The 21,033-nt window shown below is 48.7% G+C and overlaps 1 long non-coding RNA gene across 1 annotated transcript; it reads left to right on the forward strand.

Annotated features, from left to right (window-relative positions):
- Positions 1-7,415: 7,415 nt before the first annotated feature.
- LOC112129066 (uncharacterized) lies at positions 7,416-18,728 on the forward strand. Its single transcript, XR_008513686.2, has 4 exons — positions 7,416-10,418; positions 11,003-11,160; positions 11,752-16,628; positions 17,335-18,728. It is a non-coding gene; the product is annotated as an uncharacterized LOC112129066 (long non-coding RNA).
- Positions 18,729-21,033: the final 2,305 nt, after the last annotated feature.

Raw genomic sequence — 21,033 nt, forward strand, 5'->3', positions numbered from 1 at the left:
CTGTGTGATCTCAGGCAAGTTACTTGCCCTCTCTGAACTTGAGATCCTTTGTCTATAAAATAGGCAAAGTACTAGTGACTGCCTAGGGTTGCTTTGAGGATGGAATGAGATAAGGAGCAAAAAGCACCAAGCACAGTGCCTGGGGTGTGGGGGTGAGGGAGCAGGAGTTGGAAGAATTGTAAGAAATGGTAACTGTTTTTATTTAGTCTGCAGTCTACTCTCTCTAATAGCGCAGGACTGAGACTGGCATGCAGCTCAGGAGAGAACGAGGATTCAGTCTGCAAGCTAGATTCTCAGAAGCAATGGATCCTGACACCAGGGAAGAAGTGCCAGGGTGACAGTGGGCATGTTAGGGCTTCAAACAAATAATAGAGACAGTACAGAGAGTCTACAGAGAGAAATGGAAGCACTGCCTAACACTTAGGCAGTAGAGTTGGAATGATAAGGCTCCAATGCCTGCTTTTCCATTAACCATGTTACTCATTTAATCTTCCCAAGCCTAAGTTTCCCGTTGTGTAAATACCTTCCTGGTAGCTGTCTTGAGGACTAAATAAAACAGTCCATTATCATGTTCAGCACAGGGCTTAGTAGGTGTTCAATAAATACTACCTATTATTATTGATATTGGGGGCTTAGGGAAATTTTCTAAACACAAAGGTTGGGATGAGTGGATAGCATCAGAGGCAAACTTTTCATGAGAAAGTCCCCAAATAAAGGAGTTATAGAGAATCATACCTGAATCGCTAAGGAAAGGCCATTTCAGAATGACAGGGTGACATATCTCCTTCTGTGGCTGGACAGTGTCGGGTTCACACTGGGAAAGCCATGTCTGAGGACATTTCTGTCATCTTGCTGCCCACAATAATCTCCCCAGCTGAGTCAGGTTTCTCAAGAGTTTTCTACACTGACTCCTTCCACTTCCTCACTTCCCACTCACTCCTCAAACCTTGTAACCCGTGCCTGCTGTCACTGCATTGCTGGAATAACCCTCACTGTGCAGGACATTATCCTTGCTAAGACCAGCAGACACTCTTCTTCCCCTATCCAAGGCAGCGACCTTGGGGGACCTGACCCTGCTGAGCTTGTCTTACTTCCGGGTCCCCTCTCCTGTGTGGCCTCATGTCTCCTTTCTCTCCTGATTCCCTTCCTGCCTCTCTGGCTGCTGCTTCTCAGTTGGCTTCAAGTGTTCAACTTCTTTCTCTGGCCCCTTAAAAGTTAAGTCCTCAGGGCCAGGCACAGTGGCTCATGGCTGTAATCCCAGCACTTTGGGAGGCTGAGACGGGTGGATCACGAGGTCAAGAGATGGAGACCATCCTGGCCAACATGGTGAAACCCCATTTCTACTAAAAATACAAAAAATTAGCTGGGCGTGGTGGTGCGTGCCTGTAGTCCCAGCTACTCAGGAGGCTGAGGCAGGAGAATCACTTGAACCCAGGAGGTGGAGGTTGCAGTGAGCCAAGATTGCACCACTGCACTCCAGCCTGGTGACAGAGTGAGACTCCGTCTCAAAAAAAAAAAAAAAGCTGAGTCCTCGGGATTCTCATCTAGACTCTCTTCTCACTCTATACACCTTCCCTAAGGGAGCTCTTCACACTCCCCAAAAGTTTTTGACTTCCAATTCACTGTCTCCAGAGGAGACCTTTCCAAAGCTTCAGATCATATTGCCACTTGTCTACTGGACAGTTCCATGAGGTTGTCTTGCAGGCACCTAAAACTCAAATGCCCAAGTTGGAACCCATTACCTTTCCTCCAAATATATCCCCTTTTGTCTTCCTGATTTCAGAGAATGTCAATGCCCTCCACCCCTCCATGCACGCCACAAACTTGTGATCACACTAGAGCCAGAGCCAGAGTTAGAGCCACCCTAGAGCCAGAGCTCTTCCACATTTCTTCAGTTACTAAGTCCTGTTGCTTCCACCCACTTTATCTCCCTGTCGATAACCAGGCTCTTGATTGCACCCATGAGCCCCTGTATTAGCCAGCAGCCTCCTGATGGATCTGCCAATCTTCACACTTACCCTATGAAGTCTGCTGTTGCTGTTGCTGGTACCAGCCTTCTGATCTACCCACTTATGACCATCCACAGCTCCCTGTCTCTATGAGGAAGTCCGGTCTCCCTAGTTTGGCGTCCACATCTTTCCAGGAGCCTGCCCTTGTCTAGCTCTCCAACCTCATCTTTCTCTATTGCCTCTTGTTCTCTGTGCCTCTGCCATGCTGAGCTGCTTTCAGCTTTTTCCTCACCACCACCTTATACCTGCCCTCCTCTTTGCCTGGAATGCTCCTCTCCTCTCTCTTCTCGAGACCAACCCCCAGACCCTCCTGAAATATTCTTCCAGTGTGTGAGGTCCCTCCTCTGCACCACCCCAGAGCCCTCGTCCACCGCAAGTACAGTGTCTGCCACACTTCCTTGCCATTGTGAATCCAGCTCTCTTTCACAGACCACATGCTGCTGGAGAGCACCTCCATGCCCTTGACATCCAGTAGAGCCAGTCAAAGTCAGTTCCCAAGGTATGTTTTGTAAATATTGAGTGACTCTCTCAAATAATTATTTATTTTGCGTCTTTGTTAAACACACTATGTTAAAGATGACCCTAAGATGGAAAAAAACTGGAAGGAAGGGGCATGGCACATAACTCAGGGGTCCCCCCAACACGTACCCTGAACCTTAATGGCCTTCCCCAGAACTCCAACACTCAGACATCACTTTCCCCAGGAAAGACCTGTATGCAAAGCCCTGCTGTGTGACTTAGACCAAGCATATGCCCTCTCTGTGCCTCTACTTCCTCTTCTGAAAATGGGATGTTGGGGTATTATGGGAAGACGATGTTCTGCAGAGTACTTTCAAAGAATCTTCAGTTAGCCTGCCACGGCATGGAAGAAGTATGCTGTTATCATTTCTGCCTGCCTTCTGGGGAATTTAGGCTGCCCATTACCCTACTCCCCATTCTTTTATCCTTAAAAATCTCTCTTTCACTTACTCTCTCTCTGTCTCTCCTGGTTCCTTCCCATCAGCATTTAAACTGGCTCTCTAAATTCTTTCATCTTACAAGTAAGATCCCACTTCCCTCTCCAAGTACTGTCTTGTCTTTCCTCTTTCCACAGCCAAACTCACTCCAAGAGTTGTCCCCATTCCCTGCCTCTCCTCCCCTGGCTCTCACTCATCCCTCTTCCTTGCAATCTGGCATCCGCCTCCACCACTCCCCTGAAAAGCCTTTAAATGCTAAACACACCCGTGACCTCTAAGATGCTCAATCCACAGGACACGTTTGAGCCCTGATCTGACTTGTCTTCTCACTGCATTTGGAAAGTCAGCCGCCTGTCCTCTCTCGGCCTCAGGGATGCCCAGCCTTCCTGGATTTCTGCAGGCTGCATGTTCACGGCTGGCTCTCAGCTTCCTCTGCCCACTTTCCACACTGCCCGACTTTGGATGCTGGAGTTGCTCAAGGCTCAGTTCTGGGTCCTTTGCTTTCTCATGTCTCTCTCTGCCTCCTCAGTTGTATATCCTTCTCTGCTGATTGCAGTTACTACCAATATGGCCACGAATCCCAAATCCACATCTCCAGCCCAGATTCTCCAATTCCAGACTCATGGATCCATCTTCATGTCTTCTGAGAAGCTCAGATTCAAAACTGACCTCAGGGTAAACTCTTTGCTATGGTCTAAATGTGGTGTCTCTCAAATATTCATGTGTTGGGACCTAATCCCCAGTGTAATAGTATTAAGAGATGGGGCCTTTGGGAAGTGATTAAATCATGAGGGCTCCACCCTCACAAATGGGATTAGTGCCCTTGGGAGCTGCCTTGCCCCTTTCACCACATGAGGATGGAGAAGGTACCATCTCTGGGGAGCAGGCCCTCACCAGACACTGAAACTGCTGGCATCTTGATCTTGGATTTCCAGCCTCCAGAACCGTGAGCAATGAATTTCTTTTGTTTACAAATTACCCAGGATAAGGTATTTTGTTGTAGCAACAGAAAAGGACTAAGACACTCTTCTTCCCCATGTTCCCTACCTCAGCCACTCTTACCAGAACTCTGCGAGTCTTCCTTTATATCTTCCTCCCCTCTCTCCTGCATGCCTCAAATCCACTTCCATTTGCTCATTCTCCTCCTGAAGATCCCTCCTGTCTCAATTCTCTGCTGCTACCACCTTTGTCTGAGGCACCTGCATCTCAACCAGACAATGAAACCCCCAGCCCCCACCATGTGCTCTCTAGTCCTCTTCCATATATTCTTCTCATAGGAGCACAGTATTCTTAAAAAACTTGGAGTGTGACAGTCTAACATATCATTCTCCTGCTCCAAACCTCTCACGATTTCACATCTTCCAAGCCCCAAATTCTCACCACGTTCACAAGGCCCTGAGGTCTGGCTCCCGTGGCTCTCTCCTGCACCCCTCTTTCCTCACTTTCATTGCCCTTTGCCCTTCAGTCACTCGAGCCTGCCTTCAGTGCCTTGGATGTGCACATTTTTTTGCCTCTGGGCTCTTTTTTTTTTTTTCACATGCTGTTTCCTCTGCCTGGGGCACTCTTGCTGCTTCTTCACCTAGCTAACTTCCACTCAGCCTGGAAGACTTGACTTAAATTTCAAGCCTCCAGAAAGCCATCCCCCAGGGGGATGTCCTCCTACCCGTTATTTGTCACAGCGTAACACTTACATTCCCTGCTAGAATGTATATCCCTTGAAGTGACTACAATATGAAGTGACTGCAATACAGTTGCTCAATGAATACAACTGATGAAGTTCAGGGTAGTTAAACAACTTGCTTGAGGTCCCACAGCTCATTAGCAGCAGGTCTCATCTTAAACCCTTTTAGACTATTTTTCGTGCCTCTGCCATGGGGCATCACCACACACAAATTCTTATCAAAACAGTAACCACACTTTATTGTAGCTGTGTGTTCAATGGCCCATCTTCCCCACTAAGCCGTAAGCTTCTAAAGCAGAGGCCATGCTGTCTTGTTTATTCTTGTGTCCCTCACTTTTAGCTGTGCATCTGGAGTGTGCTAGGGATGGAGAACTATGAATGCTTGTTGATGGATTCTCTGGTGATGAGTCCCCCAGATTTGTTTCCAGGTCTGACTTGCTACCAAGCACCAATCTTATTCATTAGCCCAGCTATAGATTGTGTTTCCTTTGAATTTTCATTCAAAGTTAACTCTTTGGAAGTAACTTTTATTAAAAAAAGAACAAATCAGTTAATAATGGAGGGAAGCACACAGGAAATAAGACAAAAAGCGTAAAACACAAGATGCTAGAAATGGTTGAGGCACAGAAGTTCAGCTCTATATAGAATCTGTGCCAAGGCTGGGTGCAGTGGCTCACGCCTGTAATCCCAGCACTCTGGGAGGCCAAGGCGGGTGGATCATCTGAGGTCAAGAGTTCAAGACCTGCCTGGCCAAGATGGTGAAACCCATCTCTACTAAAAATACAAAAATTAGCCAAGCCCCTGTAATCCCAGCTACTCAGGAGGCTGAGGCAGGAGAACCCTTGAACCTGGTAGCAGGAAGTTGCAGTGAGCCGAGATTGCACCACTGCACTCCAGCCTGGGTGACAAGAGCGAGACTCCATCAAAAAAAAAAAAAAAAAGAATCCTTGCCAAGTTGTCCACAAGTCACTGTCCCCCACCCAATTCCACCCTTTTGGTTCTTGAACCAATCTCCCACCTCTGACTCCTAACTCTCCTACCCCATTCTCTGGGCTCAGTCCCGGTTAGGGGATTCTTCCCACTCTTTGGAAGGCTTCCTTGGGCAAACTCACTTCCTATTCATGCCCTAGTTGGCAAATCTGGGAAAATACTTCTAAAAGGCTTGGGGTCTGTCTTAGTCTGTTTTGTGTTGCTGTAACAGAATACCACAGACTGGATAATTTATTTTAAAAAGAAACTTATTTTTCACAGTTCTGGAGGATGGGAAGTCCAATACCAAGGTGCCAGTATCTCTTGAGGCCTTCTTGCTGCCTCATCCCATAGTGGAAAGCAAGAGGTTGAAAGAGGCCAAGAGAGATTGAACTTGAAGCCTCAAGCCCTTATATAATAAGCATGAATCCACTAATGAGGGCAGAGCACTCATGACCTAAACACCTCCCATTAGGCCCCATTTCCCAACACTATTGCATTGGGGACTAAATTTCCAAGACATGCTTTTTGGGGGACACATGTAAACCGTAGCACATCAGTGATGGGGAAACAAAGGCCCAGTGAGAGTTAGAAATGGACAATGGAGTTCTGTGTTTATCCCACAGACATGGGTTATTCTGGTGCTGGCTGAGCCTGTCTGCACTTTCCCCCAGAGAGCTATGTGACCTTGACTGGGCTATTTACACCCCCTCTGGATATGGAAGGAGAGGAGCAGAGGGCTTGAGGCTGGACTGTTAGGGAGTGAGGGTGGTGGTGGCTGAACTGACTGGGAAGGAAGCTGGCAAGACTGAGGTTGAACTCAGGAGGAAGGGCGGGACAAGGGGGCCAGGGCTGGACAAGAACAGCAGGTTCTTGTCAAACACACGATTTAATTCTGAGGCTGTATTCCTTGTGCCTGGGAGATTTTCAGCTTGCAATAGTGTCATTTACAGATGGATTTGCAGCGGCGAATTACAAGTTTGTAAGCAACAGCTTCTCTGACGCCTTGAAGAAAAAACAGCCTTATCCCTCTGCAAATTATAAATTCATAACTAACAGTGTTATCCAACTGAATGCAAAACAAATTCATTACCAGCTACATTATTCCATTGAATACCAAGTGAATGAACTTCACAGGGCTTTGTGCAGATCGGGGACATGTTGGGAGATGGGAACGAAACAGCACTCCCCCACTTGCCTCTCCTTTGTGTCCTTTCAGGCCCAGAAGGTGGGCAGAACTGGACAGATGTACGCTGCTTGAATTAAAAGGTCACTCGAAGTTATGATGGCGATGGTGGCGATAGTGATGATGATGGCGCTGGTGGTGTACCAAAACCAATGACCACACTGCGATTGTGTGTGTACCTCTTATATGATTATTAGGATTGCTGCGGTGTCATCTTAAGACACTATCTGGTGAAGGCTTACATGCCTAAGTCCCTGTGAGTGGCAGGACACCCCTGAAAAGGGGGATCACCTCCTGTTGTTCACCATGCAGGAAGATATGGGTCCTCTGAGCTTCTCATCAGAGTGAGAAGATGGGGCTAAATTTAGGCATTCAAGCAGGGATTCCCTGTGTCTCCTCAGGACGTTGCTCTCTTGGGATCAGGCTTCAAAGTGCTGAGACATCTAGATAGAAGCTTCTGGGTGCTGGGTATCAAGACAGTGCCCACAGTGTGCAAACAGCCTGGGGTCTGTGGGAGAGGACATAGGCCACATTTTGTAACCCAGATTCTTCACTTCCCTCTGACTTTATGATGTATTCCCCATTTGTGGTCCCTGATATTTACTATTTTTCTTTTCTGTCTCTTTTAGAAAATTAGAAGATACAAATAAAACTAACAAATACATAAGTCATCCCTAATTTTTTTTCCACCAGAAAGAACCACTTTGGGGTGGATCAGACCTGAAACTTGGCCCCTTTTCCAATTCTCACAGAAAAATCCTTCATTCAGAAACTCTGAGCATTCAGTAGACTTGACTGAAAATTTGATATGGGAGAAAAGAAGAAATGGTTCATACTGTAGCCACACAAACAACTTTAATTATTTATTTATATTTTTTGTAGAGATGGGGGTCTCATTATGTTTCCCAGGCTGGTCTGGAACTCTTGGTCTAAAGCAATCCTCTCTCCTCGGCCTCCCAAAGTGGTGAGATTACAGGCATGAGCCCTGGGGCCCAGCCACACAAGCAACTTCGGAGAAAGAGCAATGATCTGGGAAATTAAAAGGCCTTCCCCCACTCTCCACCTCACTAGGCATTTTTCTTGGCATCTGCACCATCTCCTCCATGCTAACTTCTTTGGCTCTTCCTTCTCTGATCATCTCCCCTTTCTCTGCCGCCTTCCTCAGGAGCAAAAGGAATTCCTCTCCTTGTCTCATGCTGAGTGGTTTGCAATCACCGTATGTCTAGATAGTTGACCAAAGTGTTTTTTTTTTTTTTCCCAAAGACAGTTTTCCATCTAAGAATTTTGATGCCAGGTGTGCAAATATTTTCATCTTGTTTCATGAAGACATTTACACTTTTAGAACTAGAGGATAATTTTATAAATGCTGATATGAAACCTGCTTTTGTTATTAACAATATAGAGTCAGCATATTTTTATGTCAATAGGCAAATCTATATTTTCTGTTTTAATGGCTGCATATTAATCCGTATAGTTTCTTTAAACAATCTCTTTTTTTTTGCTATACATTTAGGCTGTTTCCAATGATTGCTATTATACATCCACACATAATTTTTGCAAATTTATCTAATTATTGCCTATGATAACTTCTTAGAAGTAAGATTTCTGAGAATGCACTTTTCAAAGATTTTTCTTGTATTGTTCAGCTACTCTTCAGGAAGTTTGTGCCAGTTTATACTCTCATCAGTTGTTTAATATTATTGTCCCACTTACTATGAATGCTCTAGCTCTATCTCAGCTGTGCCTTGAGGTGTTAAAGAAAGAGCTCCTAGGGCCAGTTTGGTGGCAACAATAGCCAATTAGTATGAGATTATCCAAAGGATGCAGAATCCCAGGGAGCAAGAATGGGGGCCGTAAGTTCCAGCTGCTCCACTCTACTTAGGTTCTTTTATGGCCTCTCTTGAAGGATTTGAAATTGATTGCTTGATTGATTTTATGAAGGAACACATTATTTCCCTCCAAATGATGGTGGTGGTGATGAGTGCATGGTCATGATGATACCAATGTGTGGTCGTGACAGTGTGATATTGATGAGGGTATGGACAATGGTGGTAACAGGTTAACAGTGGTTCTGATGGTGAGTGCAGTGCCAATGATGGAGATGGTGGTGGTGCTGGTGTTGACAATAGGATGGCAGTTATGGTGGTGGTAGTGGTGACAATGTTGGTGGTGATGACTTATGATGATGGTAAGAATGGTGATGGTAACTGTGGTGGTAATAGTGAGTTCAGCACTGATGAGGGAGATGGTGGTGGTGGTACTGACAGTAGGGTGGTAGGAATGGTGGTTGTGGTCACAGCCACGTTGTGATGGTGGTTATGAAGGTGGTGAGAATGGTGTTGACAGTGTTGGTGATGGTAGAAACGGTGGTGTGGCATTGACTGTGGGATGGTGGTGACAATGGTGAGAAGATGTAACAGTGGTGAGGGGCAGCGTGATAGAAGGGGGATGGTGGTGGTTCACGATAGTGGTGAGTGGTGTTGGTGCTGATGGGAAGCCCGGTGCTGATGGTAGTGCTGGGGTGTTGTGGAAATAGAAAGGTGAAAGTGCATAGATGATGGTGAAGGAATGCAATACAGGATTAAAATAGATACAAAGGGAGGGAGAGGTTGTCTTAGGAATGTGAATAAAGGAAGCAGCATGTTCTAGACCTAGAACAGCGAGGAGACCCACTGGCCAGAGGGGATGGTGGGGGAGACGTGCAGTGGGAGTGGGTGCTGGGAAGAGTCCTGGAAGTAGTGAGAAGAATGTGGACTCCAGGAGGGCAGCACGGGGAGGCATTCTGCATCCTGGGAGGGATAGGTAAGAGCCGAGTGGCCTGCTAGAGAAGAAAGGTGGATGAGGACCTGGCTGTTGGCCCTCATGCTGGCCTCAAATGGAGGCAGAAGGTAGGCTAGGCCCTCTCCAGTGTGGGCAAGTGTCCCAGGCATGCTGGCAGCATGGAGGAAAAGGGTGTGAAGGGCCTTCAGTAGCTGAGCCAACCTTAGAATGCATGGGCATGGGGAGAGGCAAATACCCTGTGCTCTTGTACCAGCTGTACCTGGCAGCTCCTGCTCTCACCTTTGCTTGAGAGGGAGAAGGGTCTGAAGCAGGGACCCAGAGCTCCAGCTCCCTTCTCTCCCCCAGCTCCCTGCCTCTCAACAGCTCCCTGAATCTCCAGTAGGCAGTTTTTGTTCAGTAGCATTGCCTGGATTCAGAGCCCCTTCCCCGACTTTCCAGGTATAGCATGAAGCTGTTTGGTGTGTATACAAAGCTGCAGGATTCACTCTTCCGGGGCACAGATGCCTGAGAAACTTCAGGGAGGCAGAAGGCTTGTGTCTGAGCAGCCATCATCTGGGCATCAAGGGGTTAACCCATCCCTGAGGGCTGGGCCAGGTCTTTTCCTCAGACTGGGCCCCGCCCTCCGGTTCCTCCATAGAAGTCATTGGAGTCAACTAGGAGCTCACTTTGTGGGAGGGAGAAACGTTTTTTTCTCTTATTTGAATGATGCTGGTGACCTCACAAGGTTTCCATGGTGACAAGACCAAGGGAGCCAGGGGGACTTGGTGAATTAGGCCAAACAAACCCACCTCCAAGAGTCTTCTTCCAGACTCCGGGCTTGAGGACGAGGACTCCAGGTAATCAGTGAGCTTGCTGAAGAGGGAAGGTTGGGGGCTGGGGACGTGCCAGGCCAGGACCTGCAACAGAAACCGCCGCCCCACAGAAAGTTTCCACAGAAAGGAAACTTTCTGTGCCCCACCCCGTCCTGCCTGAAAAGTTCCTTTCCATGAGGGCTTGGTGCTGAGTGTGGCCCCCACAGGGATGTCTGTGTGGTCACAGAGCACCCGTGGGAGGGCAATTCTGACCCCAAGGTAGGAAGCAGTGATCGGGTAATTCTAGGCACCAAGGCAGATGAGAAGACCAAGGTAGGTGAGCAGCAGAGCAGAGGCCTGGGTGTGAAAGGAGAAAGCCATGAGCGTCTGGTTGGGAGTGGGAGCCCTGCTCTCTGAAGCTTGGCTTTCTCAGGAGCAGCTGGGGGCTGGAGCTTGGGAACACAGGATCATGGGATCCAAGTGACCAGGGTTTGAAACCAGGTGTAAATAATGCCTGCACTCTATGGTTGTGGCCTACATGGGACATCACAGGGAAAGAACCGAGTAGGTGCTCAATATGTGTTTGTTTCCTCCCTCCTTCCCTTCCTCTCCTCTCCACCACTCAACAGCCACAGCCTCCTCATGAAGTTTGAAGTCTGCATTGAACTCATTAATTTCCAGCTTTTGGCCGGGCGTGGTGGCTCATGACTGTAATTCCAGCACTTTGGGAGGCCAAGGAGGGCGGATCACCTGAGATCAGGAGTTTGTGACCAGCCTCACCAACATGGTAAAGCCTCGTCTCTACTAAAAATACAAAAATTAGGCAGGCATGGTGGTGGGCACCTGTTATCCCAGCTTCTTGGGAGGCTGAGGCACGAGAATCGCTTGAACTTGGGAGGTGGATGTTGCAGTGAGTGGAGAACATGCCACTGCGCTCCAGCCAGGGCAACAGAGCGAGACTCCATCTCAAAAAGAAAAAAAAAAACTCCAGCTTTCAATTATTCGATCCTCACATAATTCAATGTCTAAAATTTTATACTTCTACATATTGTCCTAAAATTCTACCATGGAAGCTCCAACCATTGCTTTGCATGAAACCTCCTTGTAAATGGTAACATCTTATCTGGAAGTAGTTGTCTTTTCCCTGGACAGGGGCAGTTGTATGAGTGGATGGGGAGCAAATGGGGTGGGGTGGAGTGAGAGGGTAGATGGGGGGAATGAGTGATATCTTGTTCGTTTGATTTTTGTTTTTTCTTTTTCTTTCTTCTTTTCTTTTCTCTTCTCTTGTCTTCTCTTCTCTTCTCTTGTCTTCTCTTCTCTTGTCTTCTCTTCTCTTGTCTTCTCTTCTCTTCTCTTCTCTTCTCTTCTTCTCATGCAGATGGGGCCCGTGAGTGAGGAGGACAAGAGAGAAAGGAGAAGTTTGGGTGGAAATCCCAGAGATTGTTCATCATGTGAGAGGAGCCATGCTGCATTTCATGCCATACTCACACCATGGATGGAGAAAAAAAGCCAAGCTTCACTTTCTAAGAATGGCCCTGGGGCCACTGCATCTAGTGCCTGTGCATCTGCAGACCTGCCGGATGCCTCCAGGGGAATCATGCCACCCCAAGCAAGAAAGGGCCCAGTTGCCAGGAGCCTGGAGGCAGAGAGCTGAGGAGCCAGCCCCTGACATCAGAATGGAGCTCAAAGGTTGGCTGGGTGTGACTCTGCGGTGGACAGCTTCTCTTGGGAAATCTACTTTAATGAATCCAGAGGAGCAATTTGTAATCAGCCCATCAAATGTTAAGGGACACTTAGCTGGAATCTTGTTGCTGGACTCTGTGCCCTGCAGTGGATGACAGTTCTCCATCAGGGTCTGTAGTCCTCTACCCTGGATTTGCTGCATCTTGGAGCCCCCAGCAGTCAGGTACCGGCTCTCAGAACTGCCTGCATCCCATTGCCCTGAGCTGCTGTCTGCCAGGGCTGCTGGTAACCAGGCCCACAGGGCTGGATATTCCCCCAACAGGGCAGCTCCCAGTCCAAGCCCAACTGTTACCAGCCCAGAAAGATGTTTCAGGATACCCCTTTCCTCCCCACTTCCCTGCCCTCTGCAGCTCCAGCTGGTGCACCCCATCTTTCTCTCCCCCTCCCTGCTAGGCTGGGCCCTAACAGGAGACCTTTGAGGTGCTTGGGCTTATTCTGTAACGTTGAGTAACCTTGAGCTACTGCCTCACTCCGTTCCTCACTTTTCTTCTTCTTAAGGTTTCTAACTGGATTTTGCCAGTGTATTTATTTCAAAACTGGTCATCTTACTGACCTCGCTCATAGTCTCTTATTAGTTTTCCAGTTGATTCTCTTTAGTTTTCTGGATAAACAATATCATGTACAAATAATGATGGCAATTTCTCCTCTTTTCCAAATGTTGTGTTTCCTTTTGTCTTTTAATGTACTCTTGCCTTGGCTAAAACTTCCAAAACAATGTAAAATAATTGTGATAATAGCAGGCTTTCTCATCCCACCCTGACTAAAATATGAATGACCCTGGCTAGGTGTTTTATTGCTAAGAATGATGTTGACGGTTGGTTGCAGGTAGGTTTTTTAAAATTATTATTATGCCAAGGAAATATTCTTTTATTTTTATTTTACTAAGGGTTTTCAGAAGAATGGATATTCAGTTCTATCAAATGAGTTTTTGATGTCAGTTAAGATTATCACAAAACTATTTCCTGTCTGGTAATTGACATGATTAATTATAGGGGTGGATTTTCTGATATGTAAATGTCATCACTTCTAATGTAGACATCTTTGAATTGGGGAAGAGATCCATTGCTGGGGAGAATCTGTATTGGTTGGATCTGTATTGTGCTGAGTCCCATGGATGTGAACTTGTAACTTTTCCCTCGTCACCCCCTAATCCAGGATGGCCTGTCAGGCAGGAGCACTGTGATGCCTAAGGGCTTGAGCTGGGGCTCTGGAGAGCTTTATGGGGTGTCAGCTTTTCCCAGGGTGATCTTTCTAAAGGCCAGTCTGATCACATGACTCCCTTTAGTGGCTCCCCATTGCCTTCAGCAGGAAACTCGAGCTTCTGTGTGCATTTTCCAGGCCTCTTACAACTGGCTTCTGTCCACACCCCCCACTTATCACCTCCAATCTCTCCCCTAGAACCATATAGGACCAGAACTCCTGGAAGGAGGCTCCCCCACGTCTCCTATGCCTCCGGCCCTCTCACTTGGCTGCTCTCCTGCCCGGAATGTCCTTTCCACCTTCCTTCCCAGGCAGCACTTATCAGTCCCTGCTCCTCTGACCCCACAAAGCTCGGTTACCGCCTCTTTGCTACTTAACAGGGGGAGGTTAGTTTCTATGTTCACCTCTATCTCTAGAAGCCCCAGGAGGTTGAGGACCTGCCTGATCCACCCCTATCTCATCTCCCAGCCCAGTGTCTGCCCCATCACAAATGTTTCTCAATCAGCCCTAGGTCAAACATTTTGTTCACACTCTTGGACCACCTACTTGACCCACCGCCTGTGACCTGCAGGGTTCGCTGTCCCAGTGGTGGGCGCTGAGAGGCCCCAGTCGCAGGCCTCACAGGTGGCTGCAGCTCCCTGGAGCCTCTTTAGAAAATGCAGTCGGCCTTGTTTCCTCCTCAGAAACAACGACTTAGCACAGCGTCTGGGCCCCAGGGGAGAGTGTTCCCCCCTCAAAAGCTGCTGCCATTGGAGATGCAGGAGAGGAAGCCAAGTGGGCCCAGGAGGGACCAGATGATTCGGGGTAGATGGGAGGGAATGAGCAGGAGGGGCTCTGATAGGCTGCATCCCTCGGGGTTTCCTGCACATCCCAGATGCTGGCACCTGCTCTGGGCCTGGGCCTGGCAATAGCTCTGTGTCTGGCTCTCCACCGGGCCTCGGGTTCATCCCCTGATTCCCCCAGAGTCTTCTCACCTGACTCTCCATGGGATCCATTTTCAACTCTCTGTGTTCCCCCAACTACTAGGCAGCCAGCTAGAGTCCTCACCTCTTCAGATAAGCTGATACTGGTTAAGCATCCCAAGTCTGAAAATCTGAAACCTGCAATACTCCAGAATTTGAAACTTTTTGAGCGTGGACATGATGCTCAAAGGAAACACTAATCAGAGCATTTCAGATTTGGGATTTGCAGATTTGGGATGCTTAACCATTAACTATTTGTAAATATTCCAAAATCTGAAAAAAAAATCCCCAATAGGAAACACTTATGATCCTAAGCATTTTGGATAAGGGATGTTCAACCTGTATCAAATGGAGGGCTGCTTGGCTGCTAAGCCTGGGGTGGGACAGGAGCAGCCCAGACCTGCCCCTTCTTTTTTGCTGTCTCCTTTGTCCAAGCAATCCTGAGTTACACAACACATTCCTGGCTACAATATAATAAGAGGTTAGGTGACATGACTTCAAGGGCATCGAAGTTGGGTTGTGGAGTCTGGCAGACCCGGGTTCAAATTCTAGCTCCACCTCTTGCTAACTGTGTGATTTTGGGCAAGTTACTTAGCCTCTCTGAGCCCCAATTTCTTCATCTGTGGAACAGAGTACCTACCTATGGAGGTGTTGTGAGGATTACATGAAATGACTGACTGACTATAAAGCACTTAACACAGTGCCTGGCACATAGTAGGAGTTCAATGGACATTAGCTGTTTTATAAGTTACAGGTCAGCGCAGGCTGGGCCACAGCTGTCGCTTCATACACCTTTGTCCCCCATGCATGGGTGGAGAAACTGAGGCCCAGAGAGGAGCAGGACACCACATCGCTGCATCCCCTTCATCAGCCTGGGCTGACACCTACTGAGGAGCTCTCTGCTGTAATGGTTTCAATCACAACAAGCCTGACGCATGGAGTCTTGGATCTTGGGTTTGCCTTCTGCACAGCCTGGCAGCCTCTTATTTAACAAACCTTTACATTGCACTAAATGCCAGGCACAGTTATAAGCCCTTTATACGTATAATAACAATATTATGCATATTAACCTTGATCCTTCTAGCAAACCCATGAGAGAGATACTATCATTATTCCCATTTTACAGATGAGGGAATGGAACAGTTCAAGGGCTTGCCCAAGGTCACACGGCTAGCAAGTGGGAGGACCACTCTTCGCCAGCAGGGATGCCATTGACAAGGTTTCCACCCTGAGGTGAACACAGCCTGGGCTCTGCGGTGTGATCATTGCAGGGTGATCTGGGGTGTCTGGGGCACCTGAAGCCTGTCTTCTCCCAGCACCTTGATGCTTGGGTGGAGGAGGCATTTTGGAGGGGACTTGGTGGCCTGAGACTGAGCACAGCGGGAGCATCTGCTTTGTCCTATTAATGCTATTCACTAGATGCCACATCTCAGGCCACAGCAGGTATTTCCCTCGAGAGAGGACAGTGAAAACTTGGAACAGAAGAGCTTTTTATTATTCAGAATAACTGCACTATTTAATTTACTATTAATAATAGCTCTTGAGTCAACCTTCTCCTGAAGAGAAGTGAGAACTGAAAGGATGTCCCTCTCTTCTCTCCCCTCCTCCCTCCTTTTCTGCCTCCTTACTTCGGAATGCTGTGAACTCAGTCACGAATGATTGAGCTGTTTTGGGGGTAGGAGTGGGAGAAATGGAGGCCCAGCTCATGCAGCGAGCCTGGTTACTCCTCCTCCCTGCAGAGCCTTGCTCTGCTGCTCCTCGGGAGTCCCTGGAGGCCACGACCCATCTGCTGTCAGATCCCTCCGGGAAAGAGGATGACCCTGTCCTCCTAGGCTGGGCTGGAGGCTAGAGGCCAGGAGGCTGTTTCAGCTGCAGCAAAGGGAAGGCTGCATTCAGCAATCCTTGCCCTCCTTGTCCTGAAGGCAGGAGTGTGTGTGCTGAAATAAGAAGACGGGGATCCCTTCAGAGACCCATCTTCTGCCCTCTGCATCCAGCGAAGGGCTCAGTGTAGGAAGGAGCACGTCCAGAGAGGACTACAGCCAGGAATGAGACTTGAACCCAAGCCAGGGGAGGAGGATTTGGTTTGGAGTTCAGAAGAGTTGGGGGACTGAGAACTGCTTTCAAAACCCAGAGGGATTTGGTTCTTCATCTACAAGCCCTCACTGAGGGCCTGCTCTTCCAGGTGCTGGGAACATATGAAGCCCCCAGAGGGGCAGAGGCAATGAGATATAACTAATGCTACTGTAAGGCAGTGCTCCAAGGGCAGGACCACCATGTCGGGTGGAAGTCCTAGGAGGTGAGAACTTGGCTTGCCTGATTCAGAGCTAAATGGGCCTCCTGGCTCCCTGAGGTAAGCGATATAGATCGTCTTCTAGGATTGACTTTAGCCCTTGGGTATTTATTCAAGACTTCACCCACGCTCCTGGCACCTACGTCCTTGACTCTGCCTCCTGTATTGGGGCCCTGTGGGATCTCAGGTGTGTCAGGTGGCCCACTGGGGCTGACCTTCCAGAAGATAGAGGCCTGTTTCTCTCTTTCTCCTAACTACCCAACTGTGCAGAGCTAGAGGACAGCGGCTGTCCCCACAAAGGTCTCTCACGGCTGCAGACCAGCACCCCGTCCACCTCCTCTCACCCCTGGGACATAGCCAACCAGCCTGCTCTCCTCTTGTCAATCTCCACACACCCTGCCCATCTGTAGAGTGGGCTGAATCCTAGATATCCTTAGGTGATTGAAGAGCGCATTCTAATACTCTGCTGCGGGGTGGTTCTGGTCTGGCTTTCCGAACGTGCCAGAGCTGGGTTCCACATACCTGCATGCACATACACTCCTAAGCACACACGCTGCCTCCGCGCATCCCGGCTCTCATTGTGACGGCCCCACTCTTTATTCAAGGAGCGGTCTCGGGTGTCTGAATGGATGCTTGAAGGCTCCGTCTTTGCAATTAACACGCTGCTGCAGTATTATTAGCCTCTGATAGGCAGGTCTGCCTTTGCCAGAAACTATAAATATGTGGGGCCAATGACTCAGCAAATCTGTTGCTATTTTTCTTGCAGGTCCGTGTGGATCTGTGTCTGTGTACACCATGGCCCCATCTCCCAGCAGCTCCCATGGCTTGTATCCATGGAAACGCAGTCCTCCCCAACTATGGTTCTCTGCTGACAAACCCTGGGAGTCTCCCCAGCCCCCTACCCACCTCGGAGAGGGAGCGTGGACCACACAGGCTCCAGCCAGCAGGAGGGCGGCACTGTGGAGGAGGTGGCCACTTTCTCAGTTGCTTCGAAGGGCCAGGCAAGGCCAGGCCTTCAAGACCTTCCCCCGCGGGTCTGTGGTCAAGGCCTTGTCACCTGCTTAAGGGGAGCGGCCTGATGAGAGAGCCCTCACTGAGGCCCTGGGCCCTGGTGGGATTCAGTTGGCAGGGCAGTCCCTGAGGGCTGTGGGCAGTGTGGCAGGGGAGGTGGGGGAGGGGTTACTGCCCTCACCAGTGGGGAGGACTAGCACTTGGGAGAGTTAGGCTGGGGAGTAGGGAGAGGACCAGTGGCAGTGAGGTGGGGGAAGGGGATGTGCAATGTGGGATTAAATCTTGGAAACTTGGCCGGGCGCCGTGGCTCACACCTGTAATCCCAGCACTTTGGGAGGCTGAGGTGGGCGGATCACCTGAGGTCAGGAGTTCAAGACCAGCCAGACCAACATGAAGAAACCCCGTCTCTACTAAAAATATAAAAAAATTAGCCAGGCGTGGTGGCACATACCTGTAATCCCAGCTACTTGGGAGGCTGAGGCAGGAGAATTGCTTGAACCTGGGAGGCAGAGGTTGTGGTGAGCCGAGATCGTGCCATTGCACTGCAGCCTGGGCAACAAGAGAGAAACTCCACCTCAAAAAAAAAAAAAAAAAAAAAAAAAAATCTTAGAGTCTTGGCTGTGTCAACTAAGCTGTGGGACAGAGGAAAAAGCATGGCCTTGGAGTCCCTCCCTCTGTCCCTCCTTTCCTTCCACAAACATTCACATTTGCTTCTTCTGGACCAGGCTCTATGCTGGATATGAAGACCCAGAGATGTTTCAGAATTAGACTCTTTCTCCTCGACGACCCACAGTCTCGGGAGAGAAGACAGATTCTTCATCAAGTCAGAGAGCTCAGGGGTCCTGAAGGTCAGGACGGTTGTCTGTATCAGAGCAGTGGGACACAGGAGGGGGGTCAGAGGGGCCTCCTAGGGAGCTGTGGCCCAGGGGGCAGGCTAGGAAGATGAGGCAGTGTGTGGGACGACTGGCAGGAGGCAAGAGAGGGCAGCGCTGGGAGCCGATGGGTGAGAGACTCGCGCACTGGAGTTCTAACTCTGGCTCCTGTTGGCGGTGCTCCCTGGAGAAAGCCACCTAAGGTCTCTAGTGTGTAAAATGGGAAATGGCAATATCTACCCCACGGGCCTGGATGAGGATTAAATAAAACATCTGGCCCCTCATGCAGCATTTATTGTATTCATTCTATGCCGGGGATGTCCCATGCCTTTTGCTTTCCTCCCTACAGGGTCTCTGTCTCTTCATCTGTCAAATGAGGGAGATGGGCCAGATGATGTCTAGAGCCTCTGACATTCCCTGTCCTCAGTTTCCCCATTTTTGAAATAGGAAGAAGAATCTTCCAACAGGCTCCAGAAGTGAAGGAATAGATCGTGGAATCAACAGATATTTACTAAGAGCAGCTTGGGACAGGGCACAGTGACTCACGCCTGTAATCCAAGCACTTTGGGAGGCCGAGGTGGGAGGATTGCTTGAGCCCTGGAGTTCGAGATCAGCCTGGGCAACAGCAATCAAAAAATCAAAACGCCGGGTGTGGTGGCATGTGCCTGTAATCCTAGCTACTCAGGAGGCTGAGGTGGGAGGGTGCTTGAGCCTGGGAGGTCAAGAGTGCAGTGACCCCAGTGAGCCATGATTGCACTACTGCGCTCCAGCCTGGGTGACAGAGCAAGACCCTGTATGTTCAAAAAAAGAGAAAAGAAAAAAAAAGAAAAAAGCAGCTTGCTTTTCCCCAGCTTAGAGAAAGCAGAAGCCAGACAGATGTCACCACTGCTACCTCTATGGGATGTGGAGGAGCAGGACACCCAGCACTCCCAATGTGGCTGGAGAGGCCCAGTGTGGTCTGCAGCCATGGAGCAGCGACTCTGGGTGTCTCGTGTCGCTGCTCTGCTGCTTTCTCTCTTCCTGTGTCTTGTCTGTCTTGGGTGAGGAAGGACTTGCTCAAGGCTCTGGGATCTGATTTCTAAGGACCATCTTGCCCACCAGGGACTTCCAGACCCTTAAATCCTTGTACTCAAAGCCCTAGGGAAGCTGAGGATCAGGCTGAGGATCTGAAATTATTAACACTGCTTTGTCATATCATAGTGGAGTCTCACACTGAGCCTCTGAGGTGACCCCTATTGCTATCTCCATTTTGCAGGTGAGGAAACTGGGGCTCAGAGAGTTTAGGGACTGGCCCAAGGTCACCCAGATGCAATGGCAGGACCAGGATTTCAATCCAGGTCAGCTTGACTCCAGCCCCATGTTCTTTCTGGGGCTCTGTACCCACCCTCTGGATCTCTGGTAAACCTCCTCAATCCATCGGGAAAGTAAAGGAGATATAAATAGCACGTGGGATTGTGAAGTGAAAAAAGCAAGTTGCAGAACAATACCTACATGTAAAAGAACTACTTGAAATGATGCATCTATATAATGAGATAAATGCATAGAAGCAGGTCTGGAGGGAGATCTATCCTGGGTTGAATGGTATTCCCCTCTGGGTAGAGTTCAACATATTTCAGAATTGGTTAAGTTTTTATTACAATGAGAATGTATTTATGTACTACTTGTGCAATAACAACCTCCCTCTCCCATAAGGCAGGAGATGGGGTGACCCATCTCCTTATGACATGAGCCATGTAAAGGCTGGGGCAGGTGGTGACCTGCAGGGGAATGTAGGCTCATGGGAACTTTGGAGATAGAATGGCAGTTTTATGTCAGAACTCTTTGTGTGCTTTTCTTGTCTTTTAACAGCCTGGAGAGAAACTCCTTCAGTCATTTTATAGTGAGGAACCCTTGGCCGGGCGCAGTGGCTCATGCCTGTAATCCCAGCATTTTGGGAGGCTGAGGTGGGTGGATCATTTGAGGTCAGGAGTTCAAGACCAGCATGGCCAGCATGGTGAAACTCTGCCTCTCCTGGGCGTGGTGGCACATGCGTGTAATACCAGTTACTCGGGAGGCTGAGCAAGAGAATCGCTTGAACCCAGGAGGCAGAGGTTGCAGTGAGCCGAGATCTCGCCACTGCACTGTAGCCTGGGGAACAGAGTGAGACTCTGTCTCAAAAAAAAAAAATAGAAAGAAAGAAAGAAGAAAGAAAGAAAGAAAGAAGAAAGAAAGAAAGAAAGAAAGAAAGAAAGAGAAAGAAAGAAAGGAAGAAACCCTTAAATCTAGATAGCCTCAGCCCAAGGTCAGAGAACTTTGTTGCCATGGATTGGTTGGTTAGTAACTTGCTTTATCTTGAAGACAGGTCTGGCTTTGACTTTATACAGTTAGTTGTAGATTCTTTGAACCTCAGTTTTCCTATCTGTAAAATGGGATTGATATACCTACTTTGAAGAGTGTTCGTGAGGATTCAGCGAGATCAAGTTTGCTAAGTGGCCATCACGGGACAGGGGCTGTTTTCAACATCATTCCCCAACTCTCTTTTCTCTTCCGTTTGTCTAAGGAATGCCATTCTAGACTCAGCATGGTGCAGATGAGACACAGGC

Source organism: Pongo abelii, chromosome 16 (genome assembly GCF_028885655.2).
Source record: "Pongo abelii isolate AG06213 chromosome 16, NHGRI_mPonAbe1-v2.0_pri, whole genome shotgun sequence".
In the NCBI taxonomy this organism is placed as follows: domain Eukaryota; kingdom Metazoa; phylum Chordata; class Mammalia; order Primates; family Hominidae; genus Pongo; species Pongo abelii.